General features: G+C 42.5%; 3 long non-coding RNA genes across 5 annotated transcripts; all 3 read right to left on the minus strand.

The window, feature by feature from the left end:
* Window positions 1–13,402: 13,402 nt before the first annotated feature.
* LOC131244447 (uncharacterized) lies at window positions 13,403–14,515 on the minus strand. Its single transcript, XR_009170284.1, has 3 exons — window positions 14,446–14,515; window positions 14,105–14,209; window positions 13,403–13,705 (listed from the first exon to the last, which is right to left on the minus strand). It is a non-coding gene; the product is annotated as an uncharacterized LOC131244447 (long non-coding RNA).
* A 120-nt stretch (window positions 14,516–14,635) lies between these two features.
* LOC131244448 (uncharacterized) lies at window positions 14,636–16,090 on the minus strand. Its single transcript, XR_009170285.1, has 3 exons — window positions 15,299–16,090; window positions 15,070–15,186; window positions 14,636–14,901 (listed from the first exon to the last, which is right to left on the minus strand). It is a non-coding gene; the product is annotated as an uncharacterized LOC131244448 (long non-coding RNA).
* A 612-nt stretch (window positions 16,091–16,702) lies between these two features.
* LOC131243000 (uncharacterized) lies at window positions 16,703–22,464 on the minus strand. 3 transcript variants are annotated; one of them, XR_009169803.1, is made up of 5 exons: window positions 22,049–22,463; window positions 21,872–21,957; window positions 21,610–21,711; window positions 17,728–17,827; window positions 16,703–16,927 (listed from the first exon to the last, which is right to left on the minus strand). It is a non-coding gene; the product is annotated as an uncharacterized LOC131243000 (long non-coding RNA). The 3 variants fall into 3 exon arrangements; XR_009169801.1 differs by having other exon boundaries at window positions 21,610–21,957; window positions 22,049–22,464; XR_009169802.1 differs by having other exon boundaries at window positions 16,708–16,810; window positions 21,610–21,957; window positions 22,049–22,464.
* Window positions 22,465–23,771: the final 1,307 nt, after the last annotated feature.

Genomic DNA, 23,771 nt, shown 5'->3' on the forward strand with positions numbered 1-23,771 from the left:
ACAAGATTACCCAATTCACAAAGGCAACATCATCATCATATATCCACTAATATAATCATTTGAGTACAATGCTGAAAGGAAAATACATCAATCGAAAATCAAGCTCCAGAAGACTGCTGCACGCTCCAAGCTCAACACTGTTGTAACCTAACATCACCTGCACGCGTCTATCGTGCATAAGCTTATAGAAAGCTTAGAGGGTGGTGTAAGTGTGTGCACAAGGTAAGTGCCAAGTATTCAATGAAATGCCATTATCATACAAGCTGGAAGTACTGGTAATCCATAAATCGTACAATATCGGAATAAGCAAAGATACTAACAAGATCATGAATTATCTGAGTAAGCAGAAATACTGACAAGAGCAGGAATTATCAGAGTAAACAGAAATACTCACAAGATCATAGATCATACGATAACAGAGTAAGCGGGAATACGAGCAAGTCCATGAGCTAATCAATATCAGAATACGCGATATATAACAGCTACGGAAACGAGGAGTCATAAAGAGCCAAATATCAAATGCCGAGAATGCAATGGGGTATATAATTCCTTATGTGTTCACAAATACGTCAGCCATATCTAGACCATATAAATGCAGAAGCACAGTAACCCAAGATGTCGTATGCCGCGGATGTAATGCCATATGCGGTGTGAATGGAATGACCATGCTGGAGTGTGAAGTCGGGATGGTAGTACGTAGTATCGCAGGCTATGGGGTCCATCACAAGGGACTTCTATCCAAACCAGTCCCATACCTAAATTTGGATAGTCAGACTCAATGTGGTAAACTCCTGATCTCAGGTTAGTCGCGCGCCCCAACCGAAATCCTGGCCATTGCGAAGGCAAACGTAACAACTATTTGCATACCACCAACCCGAGTAGATAGTGAATGAATGAATGCATGAATGAGTATGTAACTCCTGCTCACTAAACCCACATATCAATACGGTTCATCTCTGGGATCATCACCGGGGTTTAGTACACTCCAAATGGCACTGCCGCTCTCCCAGCCACACAGTCCAAGTGAGCGTAAAAAACCTCACTATCCGCCTGACCAATAGTCTGCCAATACCTATCCGGCATGTCGATAGCGGACCCATTCACGAGCTGGTCAAACTCAGCCTAGTATTGCCCCCTACCCTCGGGCGGGTAAGGCCACACCCCCTCCCAACCGACCACGACACAGTGGGAGACGCGGCCTCCTGGTATTCGGCACTCGGGCGCTCATGTATCCACTCGGTCTCGACGTTGGGGCGTCTCCTGGCCACGGAGGTTTAGGGATTTTCACCCAAGGACATCTATGGCGCCCGTATGCTAGAACCAAACATTTCCGGTGTCCCATTTGGTCAGCCACGATACGCTTGTGGAGGCTACGACCCTGGTGTCGCTAGGGCGTACAGTAATCATAATGCGAGATGCATGAGTCATACAATCCAGTCATGCATCAATCCTGTGCATACCATGTGCTCATGTGAAATAACCTCTGCCTATCAGGGAGTCTTATAACAATCTGCCCAATGACATATGCAATGGTCAACCACATCTCATAACAAACATGCAGATGATGCGTATGGGCATGTATGATGATGTTATGCTGTCACATACTCATAATCGGTGTCAACGATCGGCCTCGACAATGTGGACATTTAACCAACATTGCCCCCAATGAATAACTCACATAGAGCTAAACATATAATGGGCCCACGGCCCCACATAATGGTCTAATACACATCACTTATGGGCCTCACTCATGGGCCTCACATACATCACATCAAGCTTCATATAAGGGCCTCGAATGTATCACAATGGGCCACGCCCACGGAGCTCGAATACATTACAATGGGCCTTGCCCATATGCCACGAATACATCACAATGGGCATTGCCTATAGGGTTCAAATACATCACAATGGGCCTTAACTACGGGTACCATATGCATCATATAGGCATCAACAATAGGCCTTGGCAATCGAAATCGACCTTAACAATCAGGTTCGATACTCAGAACCGGCCTCGATACTCGGCCTCGGTAATCAGAATCAGCCTATACAACTGGCCTCGACAAATCGGAATTGATCGATAATCGGAATCAACAAATCGGTCACGTCAATCGGCAATCGGTCACGACAATCGGGGTTGATTGATAGTCAGAATCGGCAAATCGGTCATGTCAATCGGCAATCGGTCACGACAAATCGAAATCGATAGATAATCAGAATCGACAAACCGGTCATGACAATCAAAATCGGCAAACAGCCATGACAATCAGAATCGATTGATAATCGGCCTTGATACTCGGAATCAGCAATCGGTCACGATAATCAGACTCGATAATCAGAATCGGTGTCGATAATCGGCCTTGATGAGAATGAGCCGAATAAGGGCTAAGGGAAGGTCACAACGTGAACATTAAACCATCATTGTCCATCAATTTGGCCATTTAACCAACATTGCTCCCAAGGAGTGGTCCACATAGAACCAAACGTATAGTGGGCCAATGTCTTCACACAAGGCCCTAATGTATATCACATGGGTCTCATACAAGGGCTATATATACATCAAGTGGATCGCATCCACGGGCCACACCAAGGGACCTTATATATTAACTGGGCCGCATCAATGGGTCGTATTAATGGGCCTAATATATATCACAACGGGCCTCGCCCATGGGCTACGAATACATCACAATGGGCCTTGCCCGTGGGCCTCAGATTCAAGCACGTGGGCCCCATCATATAAGCCTTATATACATCACATCGGGCCTCACTCATGGGCCCGATATACATCACAATGGGCCTCACATACATTAAGCTGAGCCACACAGCAGGTGGGCCTATACCTCTTAAATGGGCCCACCAGATGATCAACATAGATGTATAACACATACATCAAGGTGGACCCCACCATAACTCTTATTTTCCATCCAAACTGTTCATAAGGTCACAAAGTCCTATATAAGGAGGAAAACAAATATCATGTTGGTCCAAAACTTCTGTATCCCAAGGGGTCCAATGGTGGGCGTTCAATCTCCACTGGTCTTTGCGGTGTGATCCACCTGATAAATGGTCGGACTCATCATGATGTGGCCTACCGTGATATATTGAGATCCAATTCATTCATAAGTAATCATAGTGATAGATGAAGTGAAAACAAAAACATCAACTTGATCGAAATCTACTGTGGCCCTTAGAAGTTTTGAACGGTGGATATCACTGTCCCTACTATTTTCAATGGTGGGGCCTGCTTGAACCATAGATCTGACTCATTCTTTCTCTCATGCCATAAAATGATCTCTTAAAATGGTGGAACGGTCTAGATACAAGACATGCATCATGGTGGATCCCACTGTCCAAGGTCAGGACGGCGTGGATGGGACCCATACATCATAGTAGAGTCCACCTAATGGAAGGTGCGGATTACAATTCATACATCAGTGGGCCCAGAGAACTTCTGACGTCAAAGCAGCAGCATTTCTGCTACGTGGCCCCACTGTCCAGATGGATAGCGTATATATATATATAATACCTACATCAATGGTGGAATCCCGCCGTCTAGCAGGTTGGACGGTGGGAATGTATGATACATGCATCTATGTGGGGTCCACATAGACGGATGGTGCGGCTATAAATTATGTACATCATGGTCGGCCCACACAATAGGTAGACGGCTGAGATGAAACCTGATGGATGGCGTGAATGAAACACATATCATGGTGGACCCCTCCTACCAAAATAGATGGACAGCTTGGATCCAAAACTCACGGCTCACACGGGACCCACATGATTTGCTGTGTTAACACAGCAGCTACTCTGCTGCTCGTCCACAAACGGACGGCTGGGAATATAAAACACATATATTAAAGGTGGGTCCCACTACACGTGGCCAGCAGCTTAGGCCCAAGCTGATATTTATGATTTCCCCACCGTCCAGACAGTGGGACGGTGTGGACAGATACATCATAGTGTGGTCCGTAGAACTTACCACTGTAAATACAGCAGATGTATAGCTGGTGTGCAATTCCACCGTCCATCAGACGGATGGCTTGGATGTGAAGTAGATGGACGTTGTGCAGGTATAACACATACATCTGGATACAACATTCATCCTAGAGGGCCCCACAGTACTTACTGACGTCAGTCAATGGTAGGGCCCACCATAAAAAAATAGATGTAGGAAAGGGAGGGATGAAACCATACACCAAGGTGGGCCCATACGGACCGGATATAGAGGGAAACAAATTTCATATCTTATCCAAAACTTCCTTGATAACCCAAAAGGAGTTTCAATGGCGTACATTAAATTCACCACTGTTTCCTTTGACGTGGGCCACCCGAGTGTTGTATACGGTTGAATTTTTTTGGCCTGTCCAAATAATAAAAGGGAGCCATCAAATGAGCAGTGTTGATGTTCAAAACGCATCGTGGTGGGGCCCACAGCTGGGGCCGTGAGGCCCCGCCCGTCCGTTCGTCCGCCTGCTCGCCTACGCGGGACGCTGCTGCGTACTCAGCAGCAGCAGCAGCAGCAGCTGCCCCCTTTTTTTTTTTAAAAAAAATCTGTTTTTCTACAGATTTTCTTAGGTGGGGCCCGCGTACGAAAAATTCAACCCGACCACTGGGTTCTACGGTCCATGATCATCCAAATGAGACTAATATGTGACATATTCTCGGCGAATAGAAGATTCAAGGTGAATTTTAACGGTATTACTACTAATTCCTATGGTATGGCCCGCCTGAGAATCGGATTGGTCCCAAAATTTAGTTCAACGCCTAAAATGATCTGACGAAAAGGATGGACGGTTTGGATTTTATAAATACATCAAGGTGGGGCCTACATGAGCGGCCCACCCTAAAAACAATTTCTTTTTTTTTTTTTTTTTTTAGTACACACCCATGTCAGTGGGTGCACTCCACGTTAGCTATGCCCTGCTTCACGTCCAGCGCTGGACGGCATGGACGAGCACAACATCATAATGGGTCCCACGTGTGCGTGGCCCACGCTTCATCAAGGTGGGTCCCACATAAACATGGCCCACCTAATGGGTCTGATTTGTGTTTTCATATCATCCATAATGTAGGGTCCACATGGCTCGGACGGTTTGGATAAAACCTACATCAACTTGGAGTCTATCCAAGTGAGCCACACATCACACAAAAATGAAAGAGAGAGAGAGAGAAAGAGAGAAGCACCCACATCATAAAAATGGAAATCTTCCCTAAAGATGCACCCACATTCCTTCTTTCTCCTCCATAGTGCTCCAAAGCTCCAATGAGGCTCCTTCAACGGTAGAGATGGACTTCTAGTGGTTGGATTGAAAGGGATCTAAGGTGGATGTGGCTAGAAATGGGAGGGTTACCATGGACGTTTTCACCCTTTTTTTTTTTTGCTAGGGGAGAAAAATGAAGAAGAAGAAGAAAGAGGGAGTAATTAATTCATGTATGGCCATAAATGCTAGAGTTGACCCATGGGGAGAATAAATGCCATAATTGCTTGTAAGCATTTATTACTTGGCATGGGGTGATGACATCACCCCATGATAACCTAGGAAATGGTGCCATTGTGATATGTGGGCCCCACAAATGTGTGGTCCACAGCTATTACAATGAGGGAGCTACATCTCATGATCTAAGCGCCGCATTCACGCATGAGACGCGGTGTTGGAATCGCGGCGTCGGCACGGTCGTAATGGTATAGGTCTCGGGTTGAGCCGACTCAGATCGACAGGACGTGACTCAAGATTACGCGCAAACACCGATAATAGGCCGCGGGTCGTCGAAATTTGATCGGGAGGATCGCGGAAGCCTAAGGAATGGTACGGGCTAGGATACAGGTCTTACAGCTCTCCTTGCTCTGTTTTAACTGGTCCTCTCCTCTTTTTGCTGAGAAGGGCCTCTTGTTAGTGCCGAGCCTTGTAAAGTCTTCTCTGAGCGCCCCAGCCCCTGGCTCAGCAGTGCTCTGGGAGACCCGGCGAAGGACCAAGTCCCCTAGGCGGAACCACCTGACCTTGACTTTGGAATTGTAGAATCGCGCCACCTACTGATGTCGAGTAGCTACTCGGAGTGCCGAGATGTCTCTAATTTCTTCAAGCAGATCTAGATTAGCTGAGATCTGCTTGGAGTTTTAGTTATCTTGATAGTTACTCACTCGAGCAGTGGGAAGGCCGATTTCTATTGGCACCATTGCTTTCAAGCCGTAGGAGAGTGAAAATGGTGTTTCCCCGGTAGGGAACTGGGTTGTGGTCCTGTAGGCCCAAAGGACGAATGAAAGCTCCTCGGCCCAATTACCTTTCGCTTTCTCCAATCTTGTTTTGAGATGGTGTTTGATAACCTTATTGACCGCTTCCACCTGTCCATTGGACTGTGGGTGCCGATGCGAAGAATACACATTTGTGATGTCGAGCCCTCGACACATGCTTCGGAACTTGTCATTGTTGAACTGCTGGCCATTGTCTGATACGATGACACTGGAAATCCCAAACCAGCATACGATGTTTTTCCAAATGAAGTCAATCGTTCTCTGTTCCGTGATCTTGGTAACCGGCTCGGCCTCAGCCCATTTGGTGAAATAGTTGACTATGACAATGGTGAACTTGACCTGCCCCTTCCCTGTGGGCAAGGGGCCGATGATATCGATCCCCCACTGAGCGAACGGCCACGGACCGTCATGGGAGTCATTTTCTCTGCAGGTTATCTCGGCATGGCTGCAAAGCATTGACATTTATCGCATTTCTGAACGTAATGTTTCGAGTTTCGCTTGAGGGTCGGCCAAAAATACTATTCTCGAAGTATCTTCAGGGCCAATGCTCGGCTACCAGAATGGTTTCTGTAAATTCCTTCGTAAATCTCCCGAATAACATAGTCCGCCTCGTCGAGTCAAAGGCACTTGAGGTAAGGTTGAGAGTGACCTTTCTTGTATAGGATACCGTCGAGGACAATGTACTGCGCAGCTTGAACTCTTAGGCACTTGGCCTCCAGTTTATCCGAGGGGATCTCACCGGATGTGAGGTAGTTAAAGATCGGGTCCATCCAGCTCAGAGTAACATGTACTGGATTGACTTCCCTCTTCTCTGCTTGGTCGATGCTCGGACGTTCTATGAATTCAATAGGGATGATTCGTGAGATTTTCCCTTCTGTAACTGAGGCGAGCCTTACTAGGGCGTCGGCCCATGAATTTTTCACTCTAGGGATCTGATGGATAGTGAAACTCCAAAATCTTTCAATTAATTTCCTTGCTTCATCTAGATAAGCGATCATCCTCATCTCCTTGACTTCGTATGCGATGGAGATGTGGTTCACTACCATCTGAGAGTCGCATCGGACCTAAAGAGACTGGACACCCAGACTCGCTGCTAACCTGAGTCCAGCAAACAAAGCCTCCTACTCTGCCTCAATGTTCGAGGCCTTGAAGCCGAGTCTGATCGTGTACTGGATGGACATGGAGTCTGGTGCGACCAGAATGACTCCGGCTCCGGCCCGCTTAGCATTAGACGATCCATCTACATAGAGAACACATCCTGGTTCCGACATTACCTTCTGATCACTCAGAAGAATAGGTGGAGTCATTTCGACTCTAGCGTTAATTTTTTCTACACTCAGGATGGTAAGTTCGGCGACGAAGTCGGCCACAGCTTGGCCCTTGATCACCATCCTTGGACAAAACTGGATGTCGAATTCACCAAGTTCAATGGCCCACTTGATTAGTCGACCCGAGACTTCAGGTCTCTGGAGGACTTGTTTGAGAGGGGAATCAGTCAACACAATGACCGAATGGGCTTGGAAGTACGGACGTAACCTCTGAGCTGAAATGATGAGGCTAAGCGCTAGCTCTCCAGGGTTGGATATCTCATCTCTGCAGGTACCATAGCCTTGCTCACGTAATATATGGGACGTTGCTTGCCTCCGACCTCTCTAATCATGGCTGAGATGATAGCTGAGGCTGAGACTGCTAGATAAAGGAATAAAGGCTCGCCTTCCTCAGGCTTGGACAATAGGGGGGGCATGCCCAGACATTGTTTCAATTGTTGGAAGGCTTATTCTCATTCTGACGTCCATTATGCCTTCTTATAACCGTTCAACTGTTGGAAGAAGCGTCTGAGTGTTGCGACTCACCCTGTGAGGCATCGTATTTCTTTGATGGTCCAAGGTGAACTCATGTTTAAGAGTGCTTTGATTTTGTCAGAATTTTCTTCAATGCCTCTCTGGCTAACCTGAAACCCGAGGAATTTTCCCAAACCGACTCTGAAAGCGCAGTTTGGGGGATTCAACTTCATCTGATACTCTCGAAGGATGTTAAATGTTTCCTCAAGATTCATCAGGTGATTAGATGCCTTAATACTTTTTATTAACATGTCATCAATGTACACCTCCATAATGCGTCCGATCTGTTCGAAAAATATCTGATTTACCAATCTTTGATACATGGCCCCAGCATTTTTCAGGCCAAACGGTATGACCCGGTAATAGTAGAGTCTCTTGTCTGTGATGAAGGTGATCTTCTGCCTATTTGGGGGATGCATTGTGATCTGGTTATACCCAAAATAGGCGTCCAAGAAGGAGAGTAATTCATGACTGACCGTACTGTCTACCAGTTGGTCAATTCGAGGCAATGGGAAGTTATCCTTAGGACACGCCTTATTCAGATCTGAGTAGTCTATGCAGACCCGCCACCTCCCGTTGGATTTTTTGCAAGTGTCACATTTGTGATCTAGTCGAGGTAATACACTTCTTCTATGAAATTAGCATCGAGTAGGACAGAGACCTCTTCGGCAATGGCCTCGTACCGCTCGTCATCAAATGGTCTTCTCTTTTGCTTTATGGGTTTATGGTCTGGGTCCACGTTCAGCGTATGAACCAAGACGTCAGGAGAGATTCCTGGCATGTCCGTGTGTGACCATGCGAAGACGTCTCTGTGTTATCATGGGAAGGTGAGCATCTCGGACCGTTGCTCGGAACTTAGTGATGTTCCAATCTGGATGGTCTTGCTTGGGTCCGCTTCATCGAGGGGCACTTTCTCTAGATCCTTCACAAATGAATTCTCTACGAGTCATCGGGGATCCAAGACATTAATAGTAAGTGTTTGCTTTACAAATCCCTTTTTGACTGCTATGGCATAACACCTCCGAGCCTCGCACTGATCGCCTCGGAGGTAACCTATTGCGCCCTCGGCCGGGAACTTCATCATCAGGTGATAAGTGAAAACAACCACACGCATTGCATTGAGCGAGGGTTTGCCCAAAATGGCATTGTGTACAGATGGTACGTTGACAACAAGGAAGTCCACCATAAGGGTGACTTGATGCTATCCTTCTGCAGCAGTTACTAGGAGGGAAATGGTCCTCTTGGAGATCACCCTCTCCCCGGCAAAGCCATGCAAGGGGGTCTTCATAGGTCAAAGGTGTGACTGTGGAATCCCCATTCTTTCGAAAGCCTCGGAGTAGACAACATCGGCCGAGCTGCCTGTGTCAACCAGAATGCCGTAAACTTTATGGTTAGCTATGGTCATGGTAACTACGAGGGCATCGTCATGCGGTTGCTGAATCCCGCGGGCATCATCCTCAGTGAAGGTAAGGCTGCATGGGTTGACCCGAAGCTCTTTCCTAGGTCGCTCAGTTAAGTGGATGTAATGTTCCAGATCAGGCTTCCAAGAGTGGGCTTTTCGAGCCCTGTTCGAATCTCCCCCACCGGACAAGCCCCCAAAAAAATGGTGCGAATTTCAGCTGACTCTCCCGTGGGATTATTCGGTCATTATTGTCTTTGCTCTTCATTCCAAGTGGTCCTTTCTCTCTTGGTGTATCGGCGCAGATGTCCCTTTCGGATAAGGGACTCGATCTCATCCTTGAGAACCACGCACTCATCCGTATTGTGGAACTTGCGTTGATCCCGGTGTTTCGGATCAGCCTTCATACAGACAGGCCAATTCAGAAGTTTTTCTCCTCGGATATCCAGAAGGATCTACTCGGCGGACGTGCTAAGGGGGGGGGGGGGGTAGGAATGGAATCTCCCTTCTAGCTTCTTGCTCGGATGGCGATCACAGGGAGCATGATCATCGGACCCCTTGTTGGGCGGCTGGGATTCCTCGTTCCTAAGCCTCTTCCCTTTACCATTTTGCTCTGCCACTTGGATATTTTTACGAGCGTTGGAGAATTCCTCGGCATTAGTGTATTTCTGAGCTCTGGCAACGAGTTCCGCCAACGTCTTTGGTGGGTTCTTTCCAATGGAGAAGTTGAATTTCCCTTCTTTCAGGCTGCTGAACACGGCTGCGAGTGCCATCTTATCATCGTAATCTTTTATCAACAGTGCTTCCTTATTGAAGTGAGCAATGTAATCTTTTAATGATTCCTTCGGCTCTTGCTTGATAGCAAACATGTGAGTGTTGGGTTTTCGACTTCTCTTGCCACTTATGAATTGGGTAAGGAATAGTCGACTCAACTCTGTAAAGGAACTAATGGAATTTGGCTTGAGCTGCCGATACCAACTCCGGGCGGATCCCGTGAGCGTGATTGAGAATCCTCGGCACATCATTGCATATGTTGCCGTCTGGATTTGCATCCACAATCGATAAGCTTCCACGTGCTCAGATGGGTCTCCCGACCCAGAGTATTAGATGACAGGAGGAATTTGGAACCTCTGGGGCATCACCTCATTCATAATGTTTGAGGTGAAGGGATGTTCGGTCTCTTCCATCATTGCTTGAATGGCGGCGAAAACTGACATTGGCTGTTGTTTCTTTTCCAGCACTAGAAACTTGTCGTTGAGCTCCACGAACTGTTTTTCCTAAGGGTCTTTGTTTTCCGCCACGATCTCTTGCGCGTCTTCCCTCTCAGGAGTTCTCCTTCCCCTCCTCCGTTCTAACTGGTGATGGAAGTCCGTTGGTGCTAAGGCCGAAGTGACCGAAACATTGGCTGGAGCTCGAGTGGCTGTGTTCAGAGCTGAGACTCGAATTTGGGTCGGAGGAGGATTCTGACCCGAAACCTGCGTCTGGGGGTGTTAAGGCACCTCATGCCTCGTACTCGGCGTGGAATGAGCTTCCACGACAAGACCGTTTGGTTCGGGAGCAGGGTTTTTCTGAGTTGAGCGTAGTTGCAGCTCCTATTATTGTTTCATCTAGTTTACTTCATCGCACAGGGCCTGTATCTCGTTCTGTATGGCTCAATACTTACTAGCCCGATTGTGAGAATGCTGGGAAGGCCTCAAAGCCGATTCCGCATAAGTAGTGAGGAGGAGCGAGTCTATTCATTTGGCTCTGGCTCTGTGGCTACTACTTTCTTCTTTCCTCTAGCCATTATACTTGAGAATAGGAACCTGACCTTTTGTATCAGATTCCCACAAACGACGCCAAAAATGTTGAAGTCAAAATCTGGATCACCCTCCGTTCCGTGTGGTGAATCTCCAACGAACCCTGACCCTGCATAAAGGGTGAGCAAAGGAGACCCTAGCTAAGCCGGGGGACCCTCCGATGCCTAAGTCGGATCAAGGAAATCTGGGTCTAAGTTGAGAAGTAGAGGGAGAGTGTAAGATATTCTATCCCTGTAGCAATAGGGTCTCGATGTATTTATACCTGACTGTCGGATGGTCCAGGTCCGTTAATCTCGGCACGATTCAGTCAATCAAGAGGATTTTCGGATCGTGAAGATATCATGCACAATTCGGGGATCGTGTAGCGTATCAATGGGGGAAGTTGGCGGGCACATCCACTTAAGGCAGTTTCTTAGTTTAGCATCTGAGATGTTCCGCCCTGGTCGCGACTCGGGACATTCTTCTCCGGGTGACGATGAAGATGAGGACAAGGATGATCCCTCGGCTCGGATATCCTTCTTCGCAGGAGTATGAGCCCTTGGCTCGAAGGTTGTTCCCTCGGCTCAGGTGCTTTGATGTTGCTCTCTTCGCCAGTTTTCATTATTTCGGGTGTTCTTTCGTCCAATTGGACTACAAAGACGCTGGTTCTCAGAACTATAACGGGCTCGGATCTTCCCATAACAACAGCCATTGTAAGTTAGATGCAGCAGATCATAGTAATTCCTAAAGTTTCCATCTATAAGCTAATACTTGACGATCTTTCCATGTATGTATATCCACAACACCTCTTCTCCTCTTTCTTGAGAAGTAAGACGCAAATCAATAAATGAAGAAAAACATGGGATGAAGTTCTTAGCCAAAAAAAAAAAAGCTCTTTTGATAATCATCAATTAGTCCTTGTAATGTCTATGATTGATGAAAGGTTTGAGTAAGGCTAGAGAAGTACTTCAATTAAGAGTGATCTCCCATAAGGCTTGATGATGCGCCTCTAGTAATTAAACCAAGACATCCATGGAAGTATGAACATGGGATGCGTGTGAGATCCAAGCCATTCATTAGGTATGGGCCCTAATGCTCATACTTTTTTCTGTAACTCAGATGGAATGAAATTTTGTAGCATGAAAATAAACTTGATGATGAATGACTAGAAAAAAATATAAAATTCATTCATTAACTAGAAGTACCAGAAATATTGCAAGCAATAGACTTGCCAAATATGAAAATTTGTGCAATCACCAAGTTGGTGTGGATGAACCAGGAATCACTTGGCCAGCATGGGTTGGACTCACTCATGACCAATGAGGAATCATCCAACTCTTTCTTCTACTAAAAATTGCAAGAAATGATGTGTGTGTGTGTATTAGATCTTAAAAATGGATTTTCTTCACATTGCAAATAGGTCCTTATATAGACCAATTACACGAACCTCTCTTAACTCCATTTAAGAACAACCATGAGTCCCAATACATACTACAAATTTCTAAAAACAAAATACAATTTAAAAAACCATAAAAAAGGACCTTCCCAAGCTATACATGAATCTGAAAATTTCCTTCATTTCCTATGCTTGCCACATGGCCCCAAAGGTGCCATACATTATAAAGATATGTAAGTGCAGTAGGGCTCCAAATTATGGGCTGAATACCGAGGCTTGGGCCTGATTCATGAGCCGGGCTCTCCTCTTGAATTGGTTCCTATTCATGGGAAGAAAATGCATAAAAGTAGCGAGTATATATCCATCATAAAATGTTTTCATTAAGGTGTGCTTGGATAGCATGAAACTTACAATTTAACCACTATTTTCAAATTTTGATATTTTCAATAATTTCATTGTATGGGAATATTTTGCAAAATTGCAAATTCTATCATAAGGATTGAATAAATCATATTCTACTAAGTAGATCACATCCTACTAAATGCATCACACTATAAGAAAACTAGCCTTTACCGGTGGTCAAAACCGCCGGCAAAGACCAAGAAAACCGCCAACGAATCCTTTGCCTGCGGTTAGTTAACAGCCAGTAAAGCCTCAGTCGCTAAAGGCTTTACCGACGGCCAGGACCTTTACTGACAGTTGTGCTAGACGCTGCTAAATCATTAGCTTTTGCTACAAGACCAGAAAAGTGGTCAAAAGCTACGGATGAAATCCGTAGCTAAAGATGAGTATCCACAGTGCGACCGTAGCCATAGAGCAAATCTTTCTCATTTAAAAAAAAAAAAAAGTGAAATTGAAGACAAATTTCTGGCAGAAATGTACAAGAAACACAGATTGCAAAACAAATTTAATGGAATCACTTACCGAAGGAGTAAAGCCATTAAATGGATTTTTCCCTGTTTTTGAATTTGCTAATAGATTCCTAGCATTTCAAATATATGATGCCAAACCACCTAGATAGCTTGAATTAAGCCGAGTTACCTATAGAAAAGAGCTACTTGACATCAATAAGCAGATATTTGAAGAGTATTAACAACTTGCTGACAGGTACAAAGCAATGTAGGTTTCCAGAAACCCATCAAAATCAGTTTGTTCTTCTACCAGAAATTTGTGGTCAGCAAGGCTTCTAAAGATAAATTTCAAAATAATCATAATAATAATAAAAATAAATGTTTGAGTGAGGAAAATGGAAGGTTAAAAGTTGAAACCGATGTTAAACTTTTGCTGCTTGAACTTGGAAATCAAACAGAGACCATTTAATATTTCTAGGATACATCAGCTGAGTTGTAAAAATATACTGAGAATGCATGGAATACAAGGTTCTTGTACTCATAAGAACCAAAATAATAATAACAAAAAAAAAGTGCCATGAAAATGAACCTGATCAAAGAAACTTTTCTTTTCTTCATCATTAACACCTTGTTCAGGCCAATGTACAAAAAGATGACTTTGTCCCTCCGCCAACAACATTTTTGCAAGCTCAATCTGGCGGTCAACAATCAAGATAATGAAGGCAATGAGAATGTTATCAAAGTAGAACTTTTGAGAATGGTGCCTGAATCTTGATGATGGTTTAATGGAAAGCCAACATTGAGGGTTAATCTAATTAGCAAGTCTCTGTCATTTGAGAGGATTTCTGCATATTGTTGATGTTCTCGATGAAGTGGTGTTTGTTTCTGTTGTGACATGGTGTTTGGTTTAAAACTAACTTGATTCCATACCTGCCTCTATATTTTATAATCCTATTCATTGAAAATCCCATGGAAGAATTGTTCAAGGCTAAAATTGAATGTAACTTGATTTATAAAAATAATAAATAATTAAAAGGACCAAACAAATATCATATACAAGGACCAAACAAATCAATACCATATTAGGTAAACCTAAAACAGATGTTTGCTAAGCCTGCACGTGTGTGGAGCTGTGCCCATCCACATGTAGCCACACATGCCAATATGGAAGATGTGTCTGAGATCCCAACTTTTCATAATTTCATTAGATGAACCAGATTGATTGGATGTTCTTGTGCAAAAATCAGGCAGTGTTACTTCTCAGGTCAGGGACAAAATATAAAAGAAATCTTCAGGCAACTTACTGCAAGGCCAACAGTCCCAAGGCCGAAAACAGCAATAATAGATCCTGGTTCTACCTTTGCTGTGTTCCAAACTGCTCCAAATCTGAAAAAAAGTGGGCCCCACATGTACAGTTTATTAGGCCAAGCAAATGCTTATCCTCCTTATATATAACAGCCACGAGCCAGCTAATTCCATCTCATATATAACACAACAATAGCAATATCATAATACTCATAACCAGCTACCTACTAGACATCAATCCTCTATTACCTGGTCTGTCTACTGGCTGGTGCATTTCCTCAAGTTCATTACACGTAGAAGAATCTCTCTTCTAATTTTTCCAGTTTATGAGATAAACATATGAAACTGAAGGCAACACATTTATGTCTGCAATTTAGTTTAAAAAATTGCTAACCCAACTATGGATGAAGCATAACGGAAAAAAAAATGCAATAAGACAATAACATTCGATTTTCACTTTTGAACTTGGACCACTTACTATCTTACTTCTAGTCGGTTGCTAAGTAGCCGTAATTAGAAAGTTAGGATTGTTTAATTCATGTGATTATATGCTCTGTCCACAACTGACGTGCCAAGACTATATTACCTTCCTTTTGTCACTGGCCTGAAAATAGAAAACTTTATAATCAACATTCCACATTGAATCTGTCTTACCGGACAGAATCATCCACCATGGGGCCCACTGCATGATTGATTTTAGCAGGATCTTCCATCCATTCATCTAGTGTCCCACCATGAAGCATGCCTATAGCTCAAAAGTCACAGTTTCTGAATTGCTGCGCTGCATCCATTCATGTGGCATAATGCATTCCCATCAACCTACTTCATTTCATGGGTTAAATCACTTACAAGAACACCTTAAATAAAAACTCAACCTATCTGAATAATGAATTATCCAAAATAATAAGCAGCAAAAAAGAAAAACCAACAATCAGTAAATACATACCTGGGCAACCTTGATTGAATTCAGAGTAGCCCAATTAAGTAACTAAGAATTCTAAAATCAGATCGTTGAAACAATTCTACTATCTGATTTTGTAAGTAAATGCACTTCTTTTAACAAATTAAGGATTTGTGTGATTTTGTTGAGCCATAAAATGTCTAAGATAGTGATACTGTTTCACCTACTGATTTTATTTTATTTTATTTTATTTTTTAAGTAATGCATTCATGATTGCTTATTAGACTATGTTTAACAACTTTGATATCAGATCTGTTCGGGACCAGCTAGGAATATTGTTTGATTCATGTGATTATATGCTCCGTCCATAATTGGAACCCATAATTGGGATGGTCTAGATAGCCATACATCACTGTCAGATCTTGTGGCTTTGGTGGTATCATAGGTCCCCATAAAAGAAAAGCAAACTAAGGTAAAAGCAATATAGCAGGTAACTTCATTCACAAACAATATAATGATGCAATCAGGCCACCTATGACCGGCATAAACAAGCAGAAGTTCACAAACTACAAAGTAACAGCCCCTAAGTCCCTATGTTAAAAAATAATGCAAAAAAGAGTACAAGAAACATAAAAAGTTACCATATTTAGTTCTGGTGCATGCCTGTGACCTTGGTAGATGTTGTGAGGAAAAATAACAAGTTGTGAAATAAGAAATATCACCACTTTCGTGGTATTCATCATTAAAGAAAAAGGGAAAAATAACCTGGAACTGATTCTGTTTATGACCTTTGCCAAGCCCACAATATTCATACATTAGACATGAGATAATTAATGATGCACAGATTTGTGAAATTACCTCGGTGACTTTGGATATTCAAAACTTCTAAGTGGTGATCAGTAATACAGGCAATTACTATGGCTATAGACAATAACCAAAAGAAGAGCTGAAAGAAAGCACTGACAACCATGCCTACCTTCTCCTTTTGTAGGATTTACTGACGGTTGTGCCAACTGCCTCTTCAATGCGGGATTTACTGACGGTTGTGTTGGCCTGCCTGCCCAACGTTGGCACTAAGATCTGTCATAGCTGGGGATCAAACAATTCGCTTAGATTCAGTAAAAAATGACTATACACCATAATTGAGATGTTTGTCTCAGATGAAAAACAGACGAGAGTTGCAACTGCTACTGTCCAAATAACCGCCTGCAATAGAACCTAAGCCCAGGTTGCAAATCTCCGTTTTTTTATGAATCCGGGTTTCCCAAAGAGTTGGGCAACCCCCTTTTGAGGGAAAAAAATAAAAAACTTGATTCTGAAATCGCTGCAAGATATCCATTCCGGGATGTCTCTAATAGAGGTTTACATTTAGAAAATAAGAAATAAGAAAAATCAGGATTCACAGTAGTTTTCAGAAAACAAAATCCAGTGTCAGCTACCATTCAAAAATCACCAAGTTTTAGGAAGTCAAAATCTATGCTGAGATTCATCTATCCTGACAAGGAACAAAGAAATAGATATCTTTGTTGAACTGGCACTCCGGAATAAAACCTTTTGTCTACATTTACATCCGATGATGACAAAATGTTCTCACATCTTATGAGATAAGAGCTGCAAAATGAATAAGGACATCATAGCACCAATACAAAAATTTTTTTATTTTAGTCAACCATTAAAAGTAGCTACAATACAAGCAGATATATGGATCTACACAACTAGTGAAAAGAATAATTCTTTCAAGCATTTGTTTGCATGTGCAAGGAAATTACAACAATGGAAGTATCCAGAAAACAAGTAACTACGAACTACACAGATGAAACATTCCTATTTAAGTTGATATTCAGTTTCAAAAACATACAACCCAATTTCATCATGCTGTGAAGGAATAGGCACTACACAACTGCATTTTTCAAGCAAGGCATTGGAAACATGATATACGTCACACAAGATGCAGATGGCTAAATATCAAATGTGAAACAGTTCGAACCCTTGTCATGGTTTTTTACCTGTTCTGAGGGTCCTTCAATTTCAATCTACCATGGAAGCTTCTGATGGTGAAAGACAGTACTTTGATGAAGTTATAGAGTCCATCTCCAAGGATGAGAGCTATGGAGATAAAGACATGCAAACCCAATCAGCAATTCATGGTAGAATGAGAGAATTCCATATTTTTCTAAGGTAAAAGTATTTAAATAGACTAGTTTGCAACATCAGGTTGGTGATCAGAAACGGTTCTGCAGCAACTATTATACTACCAACCATTTAAAGTTGTCAGGAAAAAGAAAAAAGAAAAAGAAAGAAAGAAAGAAGAAACCAGCAAGGTGGAAAACCAGAGGGTAATAAAAGCAAACCATTATAGTCCATTTTCAGACATTAGTTTCTCACATTCTCCAGAAAGCCTTTAATCTCATTCTTTAGGGCCTGATTCTCTTCACTCAAAATATGCACCTTGGCTACTAGCTCTTCACTCTTGGCCTGGCACAAGCAAGAAGCAAAATATAAAAATCAGATTTTATCCATGGAAGCTAGCATGAACGTGATCTCAATTTTTGACAAGGCTCAATAGAAAGGGAACCAGCTAAATAAAAGATATGATGTGTATAAATGTTACTGAGGAAGATGATTCAAATATTTGTTGAAATCTTACTTGAATAAACAACCAGCTAAATAAAAGGTATGATGTGTATAAATTACAAAAAAATAAAAATAAAAATAAAAAAACACCCTGCATATAAGAAAACATGTGAGATCATTTACAAATTATTCATGTACGGCTCTCAAGGCATTATATGATCCTCAACCTTAGGCTTTGCACAGAATTCCCAGGTTTTCAATTCTCAAGGAAAAATTTTGACACAGGCCCTCGCGTATATAGCTTCTCTATGTTGGCATTGATAACTAAATCCTCAGTTGGCCATAGTTAAAGATGAACTGTATAGTACAAATCCTCAACAAACGCACATTTTGCTAAGGCTTCACAGTCTATGCATGTGGGGCACATAGTTTGGTGATTGAGTTGTTGACTTCACAGGTCCCATCGTTTATGACACCCCCAATTCTCCTAGATTGGAAGATCCTCGCCATTTAATTTGGTTTTCTTTCAGTTGGATTTGGGCTGTTGAAACAATTTTATCTTAACCGCCTATTTTTATGCACCCAATCATATGGGGTTTTTGGACATATCCAATCCACGGGGGCCACATCAGATCAACAGTCTGGATCACCAAACCACAGGCACCACATGTATGAAGTTGGGAGCCTCAGCAAACTGTAGATTTGTTGAGACTCATAAAGTAGTACTTTCTTGAGAAGAGCTCATCAATTAATACTCAATGGTTACTTTGTTTGAGTAGTGAGGGAATCAATTGCAATCTGATCATGCCTTGAGGGAAGCAATTGCAAAAAAACATGAAAGCCAAATAAACTTGAAATTGTCTCATGACAGGTTACTTTCTTTGGATGAAAACAGAGCCAAATACTTGAAAAAAACAGTCATACAACCTCCCTCCCAAGAACTGAGCAACCTCGGGATGCTTCACCTGTCCAATATGAAAGAAGAAAAACACAGTCATACACCATTCCCTCCAAGACAACTAGGTCTGCATCCTGGATTCCATCATCCCCATGGTTATAGATAACTGCCAGGAATCTAGTGAGTCCCTATTTGTTAGATGCCTAAAAAATGAGTTGATCTCATTTTAGCTAACAGTAATTATGTATTAGAAATCTTGATTTCTATTAATGCATTAGAGATCAAGATCTTTAATACATAGAATAATCATGAGATAGTAATAGATTCCAAATACCATCAAAAGTATTTGCATACCACCTTGTTCTTGAAAGAGAATATGATTGCACTAGCATGTTCTATCTCATTTCCAACTATTGGTAGCAAAATTATACTAATGAAGCGGACAAAAATATCCCAAGATTCAGACGCAGCCTGATTAAGCAAGCAAGTCTTCTCAGTTCAGATAATTCGGCTATAATACTGACAAAATTGGGCAAAGAAATGTATAGAAAACCAAAACAGTTGATTAAGTTATTCTGGATGCGTGGCTTTGCTCCAATGGATGTTTATGATTTGGAGGGATGTTACTGCAATGTGCATGCTTCATGGAGTTTCATGAAGTGCTAACTACGACATCCCCATTGTACATGTGATTCATGTCTATGGTTATCAAGACTGTTGATATCATGGGCCATAGTTCACGAGTCAAGGCAACTAGAAACCCATTCATGAGATATAGATGGAAGATTAACAAAAGTTTGTATAAAAAATGAGCACTTGTCTACATTCAATTGGAAAACCCAATAAAGATTGGGGCTATTCGATCATCCAAAAACAAAGTTCAGGAAATTGAAAAGATCTTTTAGTGTTGTGACTGCAAAAGAGACAAAGTGAATCAGCAAATATTCTTTGGCATTTTCAAAATCCCATTGTCTAAAAGTCTCAGGCATGGTGCCAGATTTTTGCTCTCTTGTTTCTCCTCTCAAATGCCTTAGAGCTTCCAATCCCTTCCATTGGTCAAGGCGAGAGCTCTGCCTTCCCATGAGAGATGTGATCATCCATGCAGAGCTTTCTTTTTTTGGATGATGTCTCACTTAGCTCATCCCCACTCACTGAAAATTCCACAAAGACATGCCATGGTTTGCAAACTATACACAAGCACCTAGAAAGAAACAAAAATATAATATAATGCTTACTGCAGGAAAATACACTCACACACAAAAAATAAAAATAAAAATAGACCGCATTATTCTGATCTAGCTATTTACACAAGTAAATTTGCCTGTATTGTACTACAGGCTGTCCACTTCTTTAAATGGACCATCTTTTTACCAAATGATATTCCAAACAATAAATATGGGTAAACTAACCACAGTTCAAGATCCATAAACAAAAAATCAGCAAATAAACTTACAGAGATCAAGATAGGATCTCAAACATCTTTTATTAAAAGAAAGGCATACTAAAATCTAATAAATCAATTTTAGGGGCATTAATCTCAATAATAACTAAGTAAAGAAATGGTAGGACATGTCTCAAACCTAAAAAAACACAACCTCCATAAAGTCCAGTTTCAAAGTGAAGAAAAAAGACTCTAATAAAAGATGACTTATAGGTGAAAGTTACTTACAAGTAACCTGTTTGGATGTAAGTTGTAAGTCACTTACAGGTAAGTTACTTTTTCTGTTTGTATAACCTGTAAGTTACTTACAGGTAGAAAACTGTATATTCACATCGAGACCAACCACAGGCCACAGTGAGACCAACCAGATAAACAATCTACAGGATCACCAACCACAGGCCACTGTCCCTGACGGTTTCATGGGATGCGGCATCACATGATCCGTTCGGATTAGAGGCCCATGACACGTGTGAAAAAATATGCAGGTGTGTATAAGTGACTGTTTGGATGCCAGCGTGCCTTATAGAGTAACATCAAACCACTCCTGTTTTCAAAGGAGAAAAAAGGGTAGATGAAACCCTACCGTTTTAGGAGGAGAAGAGACGAAAGGCAGTAACTGCAGCGAGAGATTGCAGAGACGGACAGAGATTTGGTGGGTTGGTGCATTTCTCCCTCTTCCCCTCTTTTTAAAAATCTGACCGTTGAGCCTATAAGTGACTTACAGGGAAGTGACTTCCCACCCTCATCCCCCTGCAGTTTTTTGGTAGATTTGCCTGTAAGTGACTTACAGGTTGTAAGTTACTTACAGGTGATTTTTCTCCCCCAAACACTACCTATAAGTAACTTCCCACTTACCCAACTTACAGGCATCCAAACAGGCATTAATAGCCACATATCCTCTCTTTTATATAGGATTTGCAGTTTTATTCCACAAGCAACAATGTTAAATATATCAATATGAAGGCCATTTCTTACTTGTTCCACTTTACTACCATTTTCACCCCAGCTCTAGCCATGACTACTTTAACTACTGCTGCATCAACATCCGCCTTTCATATTGTGCACGAGATGGCAGACCTCATATAAAAAAATAAAATGCCAACTACTGAAAATCCAAAAACACAATGTAATACACTATTACATATAAATCTAAAATTGAAACCAGATTTTAAATCAAAATAAAACGCCTGATAGCCAAATATAGAAAATCCCAAAATAAATAAATTAAAATTAATACCTCTTCGATCGCCTTCTCTCTCAAACGTTCTGATAACCTTAATGCCTTGATCTCCGCCTGCGCTTCCCCCAACTCCCGATCCTTATCTGCAATTCAGGAAAATGCCATTTCAAATCACCCCCAAAAATCAAAGAAACCACCAAAAGCCACTGGGATCACAATTGCAATCCAGCCCACCTATGACTTCATTCTCCAATTGATTCAACTCCACCTTGACCGGATCTGACCTGTGCAGCAGATTTATGAACTCATCCACGTCGAGGCTCGGCCGGACCGATGTCTACCTCCTTGACCCCTTGAACGATCCCGACACCATCAGCTTCGGCGCATCCATACTACCATTGTTCAGCACTGCCAGGGAGAAGCCCTCACTGCTGCCGCTGCGTCGCTGGGAAGATCAGCCATGATGGATCCGAACAATCTCACATCTAAAAACCCTAGTCTTCAGTAACCCTGATTTTGAAAGAATTAGGGTTGAGAGAGAGAGAGAGAGAGAGAGAGTGTGTGTGTGTGTGTGTGTGTGTGTAGAGAGAGATTTCTAGGGTTAGGTTTACTGTTTTTAACTAGTTGTTATTCCTCTGCAATGGAGAGAGAGGAAGAGTGAGAGTCTTTTTCTCTTCATTTTAAAAGAGAGAGTAGATCGGGCGAGCGCAAATGAGGGCATCCCGTTTTTCATTTTAGGGCCCCTTTACCGGCTATCAGTAAAACTGGCTGCGGGCAAAGGATAACCCCAACCGACGGCTATGCTTATTTTTCTTATAGTGTCATGAGCACTAACACAAAGAATATGATGATTGAATGGATGAAAGAGTATTCGAGAATGCATAAACATCACCCCACGAATACCCGAAAAAATGAGAGTCATTGTACATTCGACGTGGCAAATCATAGTAGTCCCTAGAGGTTCCATCTTTAATATGATACTTGATGATCTTTCCAGGTATGTATATCCACAACACCTCTTCCCCTCATTCTTGGATAAGAAGATGCAATACAGTAAATGAAACAAAACGCTGCACAAACTTCGGGAATATCTCTTCATCTGGGTAGAAGGTAATAGGAGGCACCAACATCTCAGGATATGCTTTCACCATTGCTTCGAGTTTAACATGATACCTAACACACCACCGAGAGTAGTCATGCTCCTTCTCCCAGAGATCGAATTCCGTCGGTAATTTGGTAATGAAATTATAATTGGTCCCTATAAAGTATAAATGCCCATTTGATTCCCCAAAATATCTGCATGTTAGGACCGATGATCCACTTGATTCTTGAGGCAGATTCGTTGTCCAAAAGGATTCTCTTTCAATGTGGAAGGAGATGAATGATTTACGAAAACTTGCCCAATGCAGTGCACCGTTCCATAACACTCCCTTCTTCTTGAGCATGGAAGAATCTTCATGGAAAACTTCTACCGAGGCTTTCCACAATCCCGTTTGAGAAGAATAGATATCTATGCTGACATGTTTGTAGATATCTATGCCGACGTGTTTGTGTTCTGTACTTGATACGCATACTACTTTGTAGTGGGGGGACTTGGACGGGTCAACTACAATGTTGCTGCAGTACTACGTTGTGGAAGAAGCTTGTATTCCTTGATGGTCGGGTTGCAAACACAATAGGTAATATCATTACCTATTTTACGTTGACACAAGAGAAGGCCATTACAGGAATGCTCAAGTCAGAAGCCTTGTTCTAAGAAAGAGAGAGATGGATCGGGGACTCCGGAGTTAGGTTTATCAATGGGAGCAAATTCGGGTGGGAAGTAGTCGAAAGGTCTAGGAGTCTGAAAGAAGAAGGCGGAGATGGAGGAATCTGGAGGGCTCGGTGAAAGGAGTACTGTTTTTGAGAGAAGGTGGGATCTGAGATGAGAGAAAGCCAATGCTTGGAAACGGACTTG

The sequence above is a fragment of the Magnolia sinica genome, chromosome 4 (assembly GCF_029962835.1).
Source record: "Magnolia sinica isolate HGM2019 chromosome 4, MsV1, whole genome shotgun sequence".
NCBI lineage: Eukaryota > Viridiplantae > Streptophyta > Magnoliopsida > Magnoliales > Magnoliaceae > Magnolia > Magnolia sinica.